Source organism: Phocoena sinus, chromosome 1 (assembly GCF_008692025.1).
Source record: "Phocoena sinus isolate mPhoSin1 chromosome 1, mPhoSin1.pri, whole genome shotgun sequence".
Taxonomy (NCBI): Eukaryota; Metazoa; Chordata; class Mammalia; order Artiodactyla; family Phocoenidae; genus Phocoena; species Phocoena sinus.
In genome coordinates, this window is record NC_045763.1 from 92,500,423 (window position 1) to 92,514,342 (window position 13,920).

Sequence of the window (13,920 nt, forward strand, 5' to 3'; positions counted from 1 at the left end):
ACTTAAAGGTAGGAATTAGAAGAATGAGAATGTGAACCCTGGAACATACTACTATTTAGATGTCAAGTGGTAAGAAAACATCAAAGAAGAATGACTAAGAATAGGTAGAGCCAAATGAAGAAAAAATCTCAACTAGGAAGGAATGATTAAACATGTCAGGTCTGTTAATGATGCAAGAAAGATGAGTTCTGAAGACAACTCTATTAAGTCTTGCTCTCTAGGGAAGTAGAGAAAGGGACTGTTAATATAGGGGGGTATGGTATCAAGGTTTTTGTTTTTATTTTATTTTATAAAGATTGAAGATATAGCAGATTTATGTGTTAATAGGACTAAGCTAGTAGAGAACATGATGGAAGAAGGAGAGGAATATTGCTGGAGCCATAGATATGGTGTACAAATAGAAGGGTTAGTTTTAAAGATGGGTGTGTAAACAGCTCATTAATAGTAGTAGAAGGAAGGACAGATTATATATGTCTAGGTATTTGCAGTTTAGTACATATAGTGGGAGCATATAAAAGTTTTGTTACATTTTGTCAGTGAAATAGGAAGCAAGGTCATGAAGTAGAGGGAAGAAGTGTTGGGGAAAAATGGATTGAGGAAAGAAAAGAAGATGTAAAATAGATGTTTAGGAAAGTGAGAGAATGAATAGACTGTTAGAAGAAGAAGAATTGCTAGACGTTACTTAAAATGCATACTTGAAGTCCATGGTTATTAATTTAAGTGAGATCAGTCAACATGGTTTTGTGTTTTTCTCCAGTTAAGTTTAGCCTTGGTCCTATCATTGAGTAGACACAGAGTCAAATGATTAAAGTTGGAATTTTCCCAGGTGAATACAACAAAAAGGGAGAAAGGGAAGGGTGTTGCTATAATCAAGAGAATGATGATGAAGGAGGGACATGGAAACTAATCTGGTAATGAGCAAATTAATAAAAGGAAGGAGTTTGAGGCACAGTGGAGAAATGGTATGATCCATTGAGATTGCAGTGTGGTTGAGGATGTGTTGTAGTTAATTTCTAGAGGTAGGAAATTTGGGAGTTTGAAATAAGAGAAAGGGACTGAAGTTGACAGTATTAGAGTACAGTAATTAGTGACTAAGTTCACATTCTAGAACGTGAACATGGTAGTTGAATGCAAGTGGGGTCATGGAAAGAGATGAAGAAATTGAGAAACTCAGGTATTGAAAGGATCACCTAAGTGGATTTTGAAATTATCAAAAATTACGACAGGAGTAGTGAATCAAAAGCTAAAAAAATTATTCCTTAGGACATTTAGATCTGTCAGGTATGCCAAAAAATATTTTTTAAAATCAACCTAAATAAAACTCTGGAGTCCCTATCCTTTCACAGTGACAGGAATTTCAGCCTAACTAATTTACTGAGAAATAGTTTTTACAGGTTTTACAGGTATAGGTTCTAAATTCAAATCTTGTGTGTATAGCTTAATTGCTTTATGCCGTTGGGCAAGTTCTGTACCTTTTTTTCAGTTTCCATGGGGATAGTAAAAATACCTACCTCAGGGTTGTTGTAAAGATGATCAGATGAATATAAAATACTTAAACCTGGTATATATATATATATATATTTATATATATATGTATTATATATATAATTTATATATATAATATATATATAAAATCTGGCATTTATATTTCATATATATATATATAAAATCTGGTATTTATATTTTATATATATATAATCAAGTTTTCAATAAACATTAACTGTCACGGCGGTGGTTGTGGTGGTTTTCAACTCACCTGGTCCTGAAGGTGATGTAAAAATTCCGAGGTCTTAGGTAAAACTTTAGTCATCTTTCCACCATGATTATCACTGAGATGCCCAGATTCTTCCTTGCCACACTTAGGGAGCATGAGACTATTTTGATAAGTTTAGGATCTTCGGCGTCTAGGAATTAACCTTTTTATGGATAACGCACATTCCAACCCCATGACTACTTCATAAACTGAGCATGTGCCTCAAATAAGTAAAATTAGAAAGATTTCTAGGACTTGTACAGAAACTGCCCCCAACCCATGAGTTTTTTAAAAAGTCGTCATGGAAATGGAAAATTACTAATAATTTGATCCCACAGCAAAAGCCCTAATAGCTAGTCTGTCATTGAATTTTTCAGTTACTTTAAACAATAAGTACCTTTTTCTTTTTGCTGGAGGGATTTGGCACACTGGCCAAGTGTGGGTCAAATATGTCACCTCTGAGGTGAGAAGTGAAGTTTCATATAAACCACATGAAAGGAGAGTTTGGGAATGGACTTGCTCTCTAAAGGAAAAGCAAAGCACTGTGAAATCAAAAGAGAAACTTAGGTATTAGGCAGGCAAAAGCAAATGTTTTACTACAATATACAGTATATAAAACTCTTATTGCCATGTGGTTGTTTTCCATTTATGCCTTTTACAAGGGCAGGGACTAGTGTATAGGGAGGGAGGCTCCTAGGGTGTAAAATTTAAGGAGGCATATGCTCTCAGAGTAACTTCACCCTAGTCATGAACAGAATCAGCATAATCCTGATTAGGTAAATCACCAAATAAAAAGTAGTAGCATACAAGTTGCTGTTTTAGATGATTTGGAACGTATTTGCTGTTCAAATGAGACTCCTTCAAAAATCAATGTCGAGAGATTAAGTCTTTGAAAGGAAGTAAGGGAAAGGAATCAATACCTATTAAGTATCCAAAATTCAAATAGCATAGTACTGAGTGCTTAGGTATAGTAATTTGATCTTTACTACCCTATAAGAAGAGAACACTTGCCTTTGTGAGTAATGGAGAAGTTTAATAAAATTAGTAAGATACTTTGTTACATTTAATTTCCTTTACTAATGCATGTAAAATGAAAAATAGAGACTTCAGTAGGACTCTTCGGTAGATGAGAGCTAACTACATGTGTTAGGCACATAAAAGATAGAATTGATGATTCTCAGAAATAGAATTCCCACCCCAAGAACTTAAACTACTATATATTCTACTCTGGCATTTCTTGAAAGCAAACTGTAGTAGAGATACAGCAGTCACACAAAGGCCAGTATAGGGAATCTAAAATAAACAACAAAGACTCACCGAATACGGAAAAAGTACCAGGAAAGAGAGATCCTTTACATACTAAGCATAAGCTTTAATGCCATGGGGAAAAACTGGGAGATCAAATGAGGTATCTATGATTTAATACACAAAGATTTAAAGCGATTATATTCTTTTAAAAATATATGTGTATATTTATACATATCAGAAATGAGTAAAAGGTATTTGACTACACAGGAAATTTTATTTTTTTAAGTTATGGTATAGTATCAATATACCACTTCTATACTGCTTATATATCAGGATCTTTGAAAATCTAAGAATTCCAGAAGAAAATCTGAGCAACTGATTAATTTCTTTATTGTTTAAACCTTTTCAGAGCTTAATAAGATACACAAAATATTATATATTATTTATGAAGACTATCTTGCTATGGAAGAAAAAGGTGGAAGGGAAAGAGATTGAAGTTTGGGTAGTTCTGTATATATTGGATTTTTCTTTAAAAAAGATATCTGAAGACTATTTTGTCTAAATGTTAACATCTGTTAAATCTGGGGCTTGGGCTATGGGGTCTGTTATATTTTTTTACTTTTCTGTATGACAAATACATCACATCTTAAATGAAAAATAAAATAGTCAAACACCTCTAATCTAGTGTTTCTTAGCCATTTTTTGCCCTCCCCCCATCCAGGAGGATTTTTAGACTTTTTTTTTTCCTAATCATCATTTATGAAATTGTAATACCACAATATGATGTTATGTCTCTTTTTGAGCTGTGTGTATCCATCCTTTTGTTTAAAAAAAGTAAGATTTTTCTTCCTACCCAACCCCAAGAACTAAACAACAGTGAATACTTTAGAAGACAAATGATTCAGTATAACAAAACATTAATAAGTTCAGAACTTTAAATCATACAATGTACATTCTCTAATTTTAGCTGAGTAAAACCAGATATTGGTAAAAGAAATATCTGAAAAAATGTTCAAGTTCCTAGATATTAAATAACATTTCTAAATTATATATGGATCAAAGCATACTTTTTTATAAGAGGAATTAGGAAATATTTGAATGTAAATGAAAATACAACAGAATTTGGGGGATACAGCTAAGAGGAGGGTTTAAAGAGAATTTGCCTATATTAGATATATTAGAAAAGAAGAAAAATAATAGGTTTAACCTTCTACCTTAAGGAACTAGAAAAAAGAGTAAGAACATAGCATGCAGAACAAGGAAATAATAAAAATAATCATAAATCAATGAACTTATAGACAGAAAACAGTTGAAAATATCATTGGAAACAGAACTAGTTCTTGAGAAGATGAATAAAGTGGAAAAAGTTCTAGCCTTACTGCCAAGGAAAACAACCCCTCCTCGCCCTCAAATTGTAAGAAGATGATATTGGAATATTTTTAACAAATTTATTTCCATAAATTTGACAACTTTGATGAAATGGGCCAATGAAAGTGTTAAACTACCAAACCTTTTTTAAGTAGGTAACCTGAACAATTCTATATCTAGTAAATTTACTTTGTAGTTAAAAATCTCCCTGGAGGGCTGAATAGCTTCACTGGTGAATTCTGCCAAACATTAAATGAAAAAGCCAACAATACTATACAACAGAACACTTCCAAATTCATATTAAGAGGCCTACATTATCCTGGTGGTAAAAAAAGTTACAGGAAAACTACATATTCCTATTTCTCATATAGATGCACAAGTCCTCAACAAAATATGAGCAAGTTGAATCAAGATATACATTAAAAGGATTTAAATCATGACCAAGAGAAGTTTATCTTAGAAAATGCAGGCTATTGAACCTTTGGAAATCAGTAAATGTAATTTATCCTATCAATAGACTAAAGAAGAAAAAGCATATGATCATCTTAATAAGTGAAAGAAAAGCATTTGACAAAATTAAATATCCATTCTTAATAAAAACTCAGTAAACTAGGAAAAGAGCTTCCTTAAGCTGAAAAGTGTTTGCACAGCCTCCAGCTATCCTGATACTCCATGGTTAAAGGCTAAATGTTTTTTCCCTAAGGAAAGGGGAAGCAAGGCAAGGAAGGGCACCCTCACTACTCCTATTCAAAATCTCACTGACAGCCAGTGCTTAAAATGAGAAAGAGAAGAGCTATGCAGACTGGAAATTAAATTATTCCTATACAGAGATGATATGATTGTTTATATAGAAAATCCCAAAGAATCAAAAAGCTCCTATAGTCAAGTTAAATAAGATTGTAAGATTAAAAGTAAATATGTAGAAATCAGTTATACTTCTGTACACTAGCAATGAGCAGTTAGACATTGAAATTTTTTTCTACAATTACCATTTGCAATAGTTTCAGAATGAAATAATTAGGTATAAATCTACCAAAATGTGTACAAGACCTGTATGCTGAAGACCCTCCACCAAATTTTGATAAAAAAATAAAGAAGACCTAAATAAACAGAGAGATACACTGTGTACATGTTTCGTAAGACTCACGATTATTTTGTCACCTCTTCTCAGATACATAGATTCATTTCAGATTGAAAATTCTAGCAGGATATTTGTGTTGATATGGCTAAGCTGACTTTCAAATTTCTTTGGAAAAGCAACAACTAGAATAGCCAGCACAATTTTGAAAAACAGTTGTATGACTTAGATTACATACTTCTAAGACTTATTATAAAGCTAGAATAAGTAACATAGTATTTGGCAGAAGGATAGACACATAGATCACTGGAACAGAAAAGTCCAGAAGTAGACCCACATGTATAGTAAATTAATTTTAGACAAAAATGAGAAGGCAGTTCAGTGGAGAAAGGTAGTCATTTAAATATAAGGTGCTAGAATAATTGGACACCTGTATGTGCCCCCACCCCGAAAAAAGTTGAACCTTAATACATTTCTTTCACAAAAATTTATTCAAAATAAATCATAGACCAAAATATAAAACTATAAAACTTCTAGCAAAATCATCTGTGTGACTTTGCTTACACAAGGAGTTCTTAAATACAACACCAGAAATTTGATCCATTAAAAAACTAAATAGGACTTTGTCCAATAAAAATCTTGTTTCTTTAGAAGACACTATGAAGAATGAAAAGGCAGGCACAAACTAGGAAAAGTCTTTGGGAAACACATATTTGACAAAGGAGTGTATCCAGAATATATAAAGAACTTTAAAAGCTCAGTAAGAACAAAACAAAAACAAAAATGAACAATAAATTTGAAGACACTTCACCAAAGATTTGCAGATGGCAAGCACATGAAATGATGCTAAACATGATTAGCCATTAGACAAATGCAAAATACAACCATAATAAGATGGGACCACGCACCTATTAGAAAGGCTTAAGATAAATTCTGATAGTACTAAGAGCAGTCAAGAATGTGGAGCAACTACAGCTCTCATACATTGCTGGTGGAAGTACAAAATGGTACACCTGCTTTGCAAAACAGTTTGGGGAAGTTTGTAATAAAGTTAACATACACTTACATGTGACATATCCACAACACTTCTAAGTATTTATCCAAGAAGAACAAAAAAAAAACCAAACCTATGTTCACATGAAAATCTATACCTAAGAGGTTTCTGGGAAGATGGTGGAGTGGGAAGTACCAGGATTCCATCTCCCCACGTAGACAGCTACACCAGCAGAATCTGCCTGATGTCACTATTTTGGAACTCTGGAGTCTATTAAAAGCTTGCAACTTCCAAGGGAAGCCTTGGACAATAAATTGTAGTTAATTTAGGTTAATTTCAGCCCATAGTAGCAGCTACCAATCCCCCAACCCCAACCATGTGGCAGGCAGCCATGTATGTATCCTGGAACACCTTGCATGCAGCTGGTAGGAGTCAGGGTAGGCAAAAGGACCCTGAACTCTAAATACTGGGGAATCTATGCTCTAATTGTTAATTGCTGCTTTTGATCACAGAGGTACAAAGAGGTTGGCAGCCATGGTTGTTGTACCTCCTCCCATTTTTGTAAGCTATCCCTTCTATCTGCTGCCCCATTGAAGTGACTTACAGGGGAATAGTAAGGCAGGCACCCCCTTTGCCCCTCCCTCTTTATTTTTCCTTTTCCCCTTTGGGGAGCCAGACATGCTTAAAGACTAGGATATTCAAAAACAGCTGCACATATGGGGAAAATTAGAAATTGCCCACTAATCCCAGGGAAAGGCTCAAAAGTCTGAGAAGACCTTGGGTTTTACACCTCAGGCTGGTCCTTAACACAGATACACCATACAATAATCAAAAAACCAAAAACAATAAAAAAAGAGCAAACCATGTGGAAGGGGGAGAATATGGATTTCAGTTACTGTAATGTTAAGTTCAAATGTCTAGTTTCTGGGCTTCCCTGGTGGTGCAGTGGTTGAGAGCCTGCCGATGCAGGGGACACGGGTTCATGCCCCAGTCCAAGAGGATCCCACATGCCGCGGAGCGGCTGGGCGCATGAGCCATGGCCGCTGAGCCTGCGTGTCCGGAGCCTGTGCTCCGCAACAGGAGAGGCCACAACAGTGAGAGGCCTGCATGCTGGGGAAAAAAAAAAAAAAAAAAAAGTCTAGTTTTCAACGAAAAAACTTACAAGACATACAAAGGAACAGGAAAATATGGGTGGTTCAAAGAGAAATAACTAAATGGACAGAAACTATCCCTGAAGAAGACCTGATGGAAGCTATACTTAGACAAAGACTAAAATAACTGTTCTAAAGATGCTCGAGGGACTAATAGAAGATGTGGAGAAAGTAAAAGCAAAACAACTTATGAATAAAATGGAAATATCAATTAATAGGAAATCTAAAATTAAACCAAAAATTTCTGGAGCTGGGAAAGTACAATAACTGAAATGAGAAATACACTAGAGGAATTCCAAGGAAGACTTGAGTATGCAGAAGGAATCAGTGGACATAGGACAATGAAAATAGGACAGTGGAAATTATCAAGTTTGAGGAACAGACAAAAGACTGAACAAAAATGAACATAGCATAAGAGTCCTATGGGAAACCATCAAGCAGACCAACATACACACTGTGGGAGTACCAGAAGAGAGGAGGAAAGAGAATATTTGAAGAAATAATAGCTGAGAACTTCCCATGTCTGATGAAAGTTGTGAATATAAATATCCAAGAAGTTCAACGAATTCCAAGTAAGATTGACTCAAAGATCCACATCAAGACATAATAAAACTTATTATAAAAACAAAGACAGAGAAGTGAATTTTCACATACAAGGGATTCTCAATAAGATTATGAGCAGATTTTTCATTAGGATCTTTGGAGGCCAGAAGGAGTGGACTGACATATACAAAGTGCTAAAGGAAGAAAAATTCAACCAGGAATCCTGTATCTGGCAAAACCGTTTTTCAACAGTGAGGGAGAAATTGACATTCCTAAATAAACAAAGCAGTAGAGTTTGTTACCACTAGACCTGCCTGTGAGAAATACTCAAGGGACTCTTTGAAGAGTCAAATGAAAGGACACTAGTCCATAACTAGAAGCCATATGGAGAAATACGGATCTTAACAAAGATCTTATACATGAACAATTATAAAAGCTAATATTATTGTAACAGTGGTTTGTTACTACACTGTTATCTACATGATTTAACAGACTAATACATTGAATAGACAATTGTTAGCCTATAAGCTAGTATTGATATTATTGTAACTGTGGTCTAATTCTACATGTTGTTTTCAACATAATTTAAGGGACAAATGCATTTAAAAATAGTTACGTTTAGGGGCATACAATGTATAAAGATGTAATTTGGGGGAGAAAGGGCTGGAGACAGAACTGTAAAGGCACTTCTTATATGTTACTGAAGTTAAGCTAGTATGAATTCAAATTAGACTGTTATAACTTTAGGATGGTAAATGTAAACCCCATGGTAACCACAAGGAAAAGAGCTACAGAATATACACAAAAGAAAGTGAGAAAGTATTTTAAACATTTTACCAAAAAAATCAACTAAACATAAAAGACAGTTAAGGTGGAAATGAGGGACCAAAAAAACAAAAACAAAAACCTATAAGGCATATAAAAAACAAGCAAAATGACAGAAGTAAGTCCCTCCTTTTCAGTAATTACTTTGAGTATAGATGAATTAAACCTCCAGGCCAAACACCAAGATTGAGAAAATGCATTAAAACACTTGATCCAACTGTATGCTATCTGCAAGAGTCACTTTGGATCCAAAGACCAAACAGATTGAAAGTGAAAGTGTTGAAAAAGATATTCAGTACAAATAATAACCAAAAGAGAGCAGGGGTGGCTATACTAATATCAGATAAAATAATACACTAAATCAAAAAAAGGTTAAAAGAGACAAAGAAAAATATATTAATGAAAGTTTCAATAGAGCAAAATGTTATAAAAGTTATAAACATTTACAAACCTAATGACACATCATCAAAATATATGAAGCAAAAACTGACAGAGTTCAAGGGAAAAATAGACAATTCTACAATAATAGTTGGAAACTTCAGGACCCTAATAACGATAATGGATAGTTCAGTCAAACAGAAGTAAGGAAATAGAGGACTTAATAACTATCTAACAGACATATACAGAGCACTGTAGCCAACAGTGGCATACATATTTATCTCAAGTGCACGAGAAACATTTTCCAGAATGGACCATATGTCAGGCCACAAATTAAGTTTCAGTGAAAAGAGATATACAAAGTATCTTCTCCAACCACAATGGGATTAAGTTAGAAATGAATAACAGAAGGAAAAGTGGAAAATTCACACTATTGTTGAAATTAAATGACACGCTTGAACAACCGGTGGGTCAAAGAAGTTACATGGGAAATTAGAAAAAAAAAATACTTAAAAAAAATAAAAACAAAAACACAACATACCAAAATGATGGGATGCATCAAATGTGGTCTAAGAGGAGAATTTATAGTTACAATCACTAACATTAACAAAGATTTCAAACCAGCAAGCTAGCTTTACAACTTTTAAAGAACTCAAAAAAGAAAAGCAAACTAAACCCAAAGCTAGCAGAGGAAGAAAATAACAAAGATTAGAGATAAATGAAATAGAGAATAAAAAATAGAGAAAATCAGTAAAATCAAAAGTTGATTGCGCAGAAAGACCAATAAAACTGACAAACCTATAGCTACAGGGACTAAGAAAAAGACTTAAATTACTAAAATCAGAAATAAAGGTGGGGACAAACTACAGACTCTACAGAAATAAAAAGGATTATAAGAGTACTGTAACAGTTCTCCATTAACAAATTGTATAACGAGATAAAATGGACAAATTCCTAGAAACACAAGCCTACTAAAGACTAAACTACAAAGAAATAGAAATTCTGAATAGACCTGTAACTAGTAAGGAGATTGAATCAGTGATCAGAATAGACAAGTCCTGAACCCAATAGCTTCACTATTGACTTCTAGCAAACATTTAAGGAAGAATTAAAACCAGTTTTTCTTAAACTTTTCACAGAAGTTGAAGAGGAAGGAAAACTTCCTGACTGATTCCTTGGGGCCAATATTACCCTCATATCAAAGCCAGACAAAGACACTGCAAGAAAAGAAGACTACAAGCCAATATCCCTTATGTTCAACACTGATACAAAACTCCTCAACAAAACACTAGCAAACCAAATTCAGGAGCATATTAAAAGGATTATACATCACGACCATGAGAGATCTATATTGGAATGCAACGATGGTTCAACATATGAAAATCTATCAAATCTAAATGAAGGACAAAGACTACACAATCATCTTAATTGACACAGAAAAGCACTTGACATAATTCAACATCCTTTCATGATGAAAACATTCAACAAACTGGGAACAGAAGGAAACTACATCAATATAATATTCTTATATGAAAAACTCACAGTGAACATCATACTCCATACTGAAAGGCTGAAAGCATTTCCTCTAAGATCAGCAACAACTCAGGGATGTCCACTTTTGCCACTTCTGTTCAACACAGTGCTGGAAGTTCTAACCAGAGCAATCAGGCAAGAAAAAAATAAAAAGCATTCAAATTGAAAAGGAAGAAGTAAAAGTATCTCTGTTCACAGATAATATGATTTTTTTCAGCTTTATTGAGATATAATTGACAAAATTCTAAGATAATGTATACAACATGGTGATTTGATATATATACACTGTGAAGGGAATTTCCACATTGATTTAATTAACACCCATCATATCACATTTTTTTGTTTTATCTTGTTTTGGTGAGAACATTTACATACTACTCTCTTAGCAAATTTCAATTATACAATACGATGTTACCAACTATAGTCATCATGTTATACATTATGTCCTCAGTCCTTATTCATTTTATAACTGAAAGTCTGTACTTTTTTTTACCAGTGTTTCTCTATTTCCCCCCCTCCATCCAGCCCCTGCAACCACTTTTCCTACTTTCTGCATATGAGTTCAACTTTTTTTTTTTTTTTGATATAGAAATTATATGGTGATACCATGCAGTATTTGGTCTTTTTCTGTCTGGTTTCTTTAATACCCCCAAGCTCATTCACACACCATGGAATATTATGTATGTGTATGTATGTGTGTGTGTGTGTTTATGCACATATATACATATATCACATTTTCTTGATCCATTAATTTTTTAATGGCCATTTTGGTTCTACTGCAATGAACATAGGAGTAGAGATACCTCTTCTAGATAATGGTTTTTTTTACTTTGAATACATAGCCAGAAGTGGGATTAGTAGACCATATAGTAGATGTATTTAATTTTTTGAGGAACTTTCATACTGTTCTTCATAGTGACTACCAGTTTACATTTCTACCTACAGTGTATGAGCCTTCTCTTTTCTTCACATTCTTGCTAGCATTTATTATCTTTTGCCTTTTTAATGATAGCCATTCTAACAGGTGTAAAGTGGGTGATCTCATTGAGGTTTTGATTTGCATTTTTCTGGTGATTAGTGATATTGAGCGCCTTTTCACGTACCTGTTGCCCATTTGTATGTCTTCTTTGAAAAAATGTCTCCTCAGGTCTTTTGCCTATTTTGAAATTGGGTTATCTGTTTTTTTCTATTAAGTTGTAGATATGATCTTACTTAGAAAACCCTAAAGATTTCACACACACACACACACACACACACACACACACACACAAAACTGTCAGAAGTAATAAATTTAGCAAAGTAGCAGGATAAAATAATCAACATACAAAAATCAGTTGCATTTTTTCTTACATCTTTATTGGAGTATAATTGCTTTACAATGTTGTGTTAGTTTCTGCTATACAACAAAGTGAACCAGCTCAGTTGCATTTCTATACACTAATAACGAACAATCTGAAAAGGAAATTATGAAAACAATTTAATTTAAAGTAGCATGAAAAGAATAAAATACTTAGGAATTAACAAAGGAGATGAGAGATTTGTACAATGATAACTACAAAACGTTGCTGAAAGAAATTAAAGAAGACATAAATAAATTGAAACACATCCCATGTTCATGGATTGGAAGATTTAATGGTGTTGAAATGTAAATTCTATGGAAAGTGATCTACAGACTCAATGCAATTCCTATCAAAATCCCAATTACTTTTTTTGAGAAATAGAAAAACCCATCCTAAAATTCATATGGAATCTTAAGGGACCTCAAATAGCCAAAACAATCTTTTGAAAGAAGAACAAAACTGGAGTACCCACACTTCCTGATTTCAAAACCTACTACAAACCTACAGTAATCAAAACAGTGTGGTAATGTCATACAAACAGACATATAAACCAATGAAATAAAATAGAGAGCCCAGAAATGAACGTGTTACATATATGGTGAAACGGTTTTTGACAAGGTTGCCAAGACCATTCAATGGGCAAATATTCTTTTTAACAAATGATGCTGGAAAATCTGGATAGCCACACATAAAAGAATGAATTTGGACACCTACCTAACACTATATACAAAAATTATATCAAAATGGATCAAAGACCTAAATTTAAGAGCTAAAACAATGAAACCTTAGAAGAAAATATAGGACAAAAACTTCACAATGTTTTTTTTTAGCAATGATTTCTTATATGTGACACCAAAGGCACAGGTAACAAAAAACAGGCAAATTGGACTTCATGAAAATGTTTGAAATTTGTACATCAAAAGATACTATCGATAGAGGAAAAATCCATCCACATAATGGGAGAAAATATTTGCAAGTCATGTATCTAATAAAGGATTAATATCCAAAATACATAGAGAACTACTAAAACTCAACAACAAACAGCAACCCAATTGAAAGATGGGTAAAGGATTAAATAGACTTTTCTCCAAAGAAGACAGCCCATAATTTATGCATGTGGAATGATGCTTAACATCACTAATCATTAGGAAAATGCAAATCAAAACAAGAATGAGATACCACCTCACACTAAGACGGCTACTATCAAAAAAACAGAAAACAGCAAGTGTCGATAAGGATGTGGAGAAATTGAACCTTGTGCTCTGCTGGTGGGAATCTAAAATGGTATAGCCATTGTGGAAAACAGTATGGCAGTTCCTAAAAAAAAATTTAAGTAGAATTATCATACCATCCAGCAATTCCATTTCTGTGTGAATATCCAAAAAATTGAAAGCAGGATCTCAAAGTGATATTTGTACACCCATGTTCATAGCAGCAATATAACTTCACAACAGCCAAAAGGTGGAAGAGGGCTTCCCTGGTGGCATAGTGGTTGAGAGTCCACCTGCCGATGCAGGGGAAACGGGTTCGTGCCCCGGTCCGGGAGGATCCCACATGCTGCAAAGCGGCTGGGCCTGTGAGCCATGGCCACTGAGCCTGCATGTCCAGAGCCTGTGCTCTGCAACGGGAGAGGCCACAACAGTGAGAGGCCTGCATATTGCAAAAAAAAAAAGGTGGAAGAAACACAATTGTCAATTGACAGATGAATG

General features: G+C 34.0%; 1 protein-coding gene across 5 annotated transcripts in view; it reads left to right on the forward strand.

Moving 5' to 3' along the window:
• Positions 1–13,920, forward strand: part of RNPC3 (RNA binding region (RNP1, RRM) containing 3) — an 81,206-nt gene that overhangs the window by 35,747 nt on the left and 31,539 nt on the right. The window contains exon 16 of one of the 5 annotated variants that reach the window (XR_004349188.1): positions 10,478–11,511. The exons of the other annotated variants lie outside the window; for them this stretch is intronic. The gene's annotated coding sequence lies outside the window, so the exon portion shown is untranslated. Of the gene's footprint in view, positions 1–10,477; positions 11,512–13,920 lie in introns of those variants that run through there. 5 annotated transcript variants of the gene reach the window in all.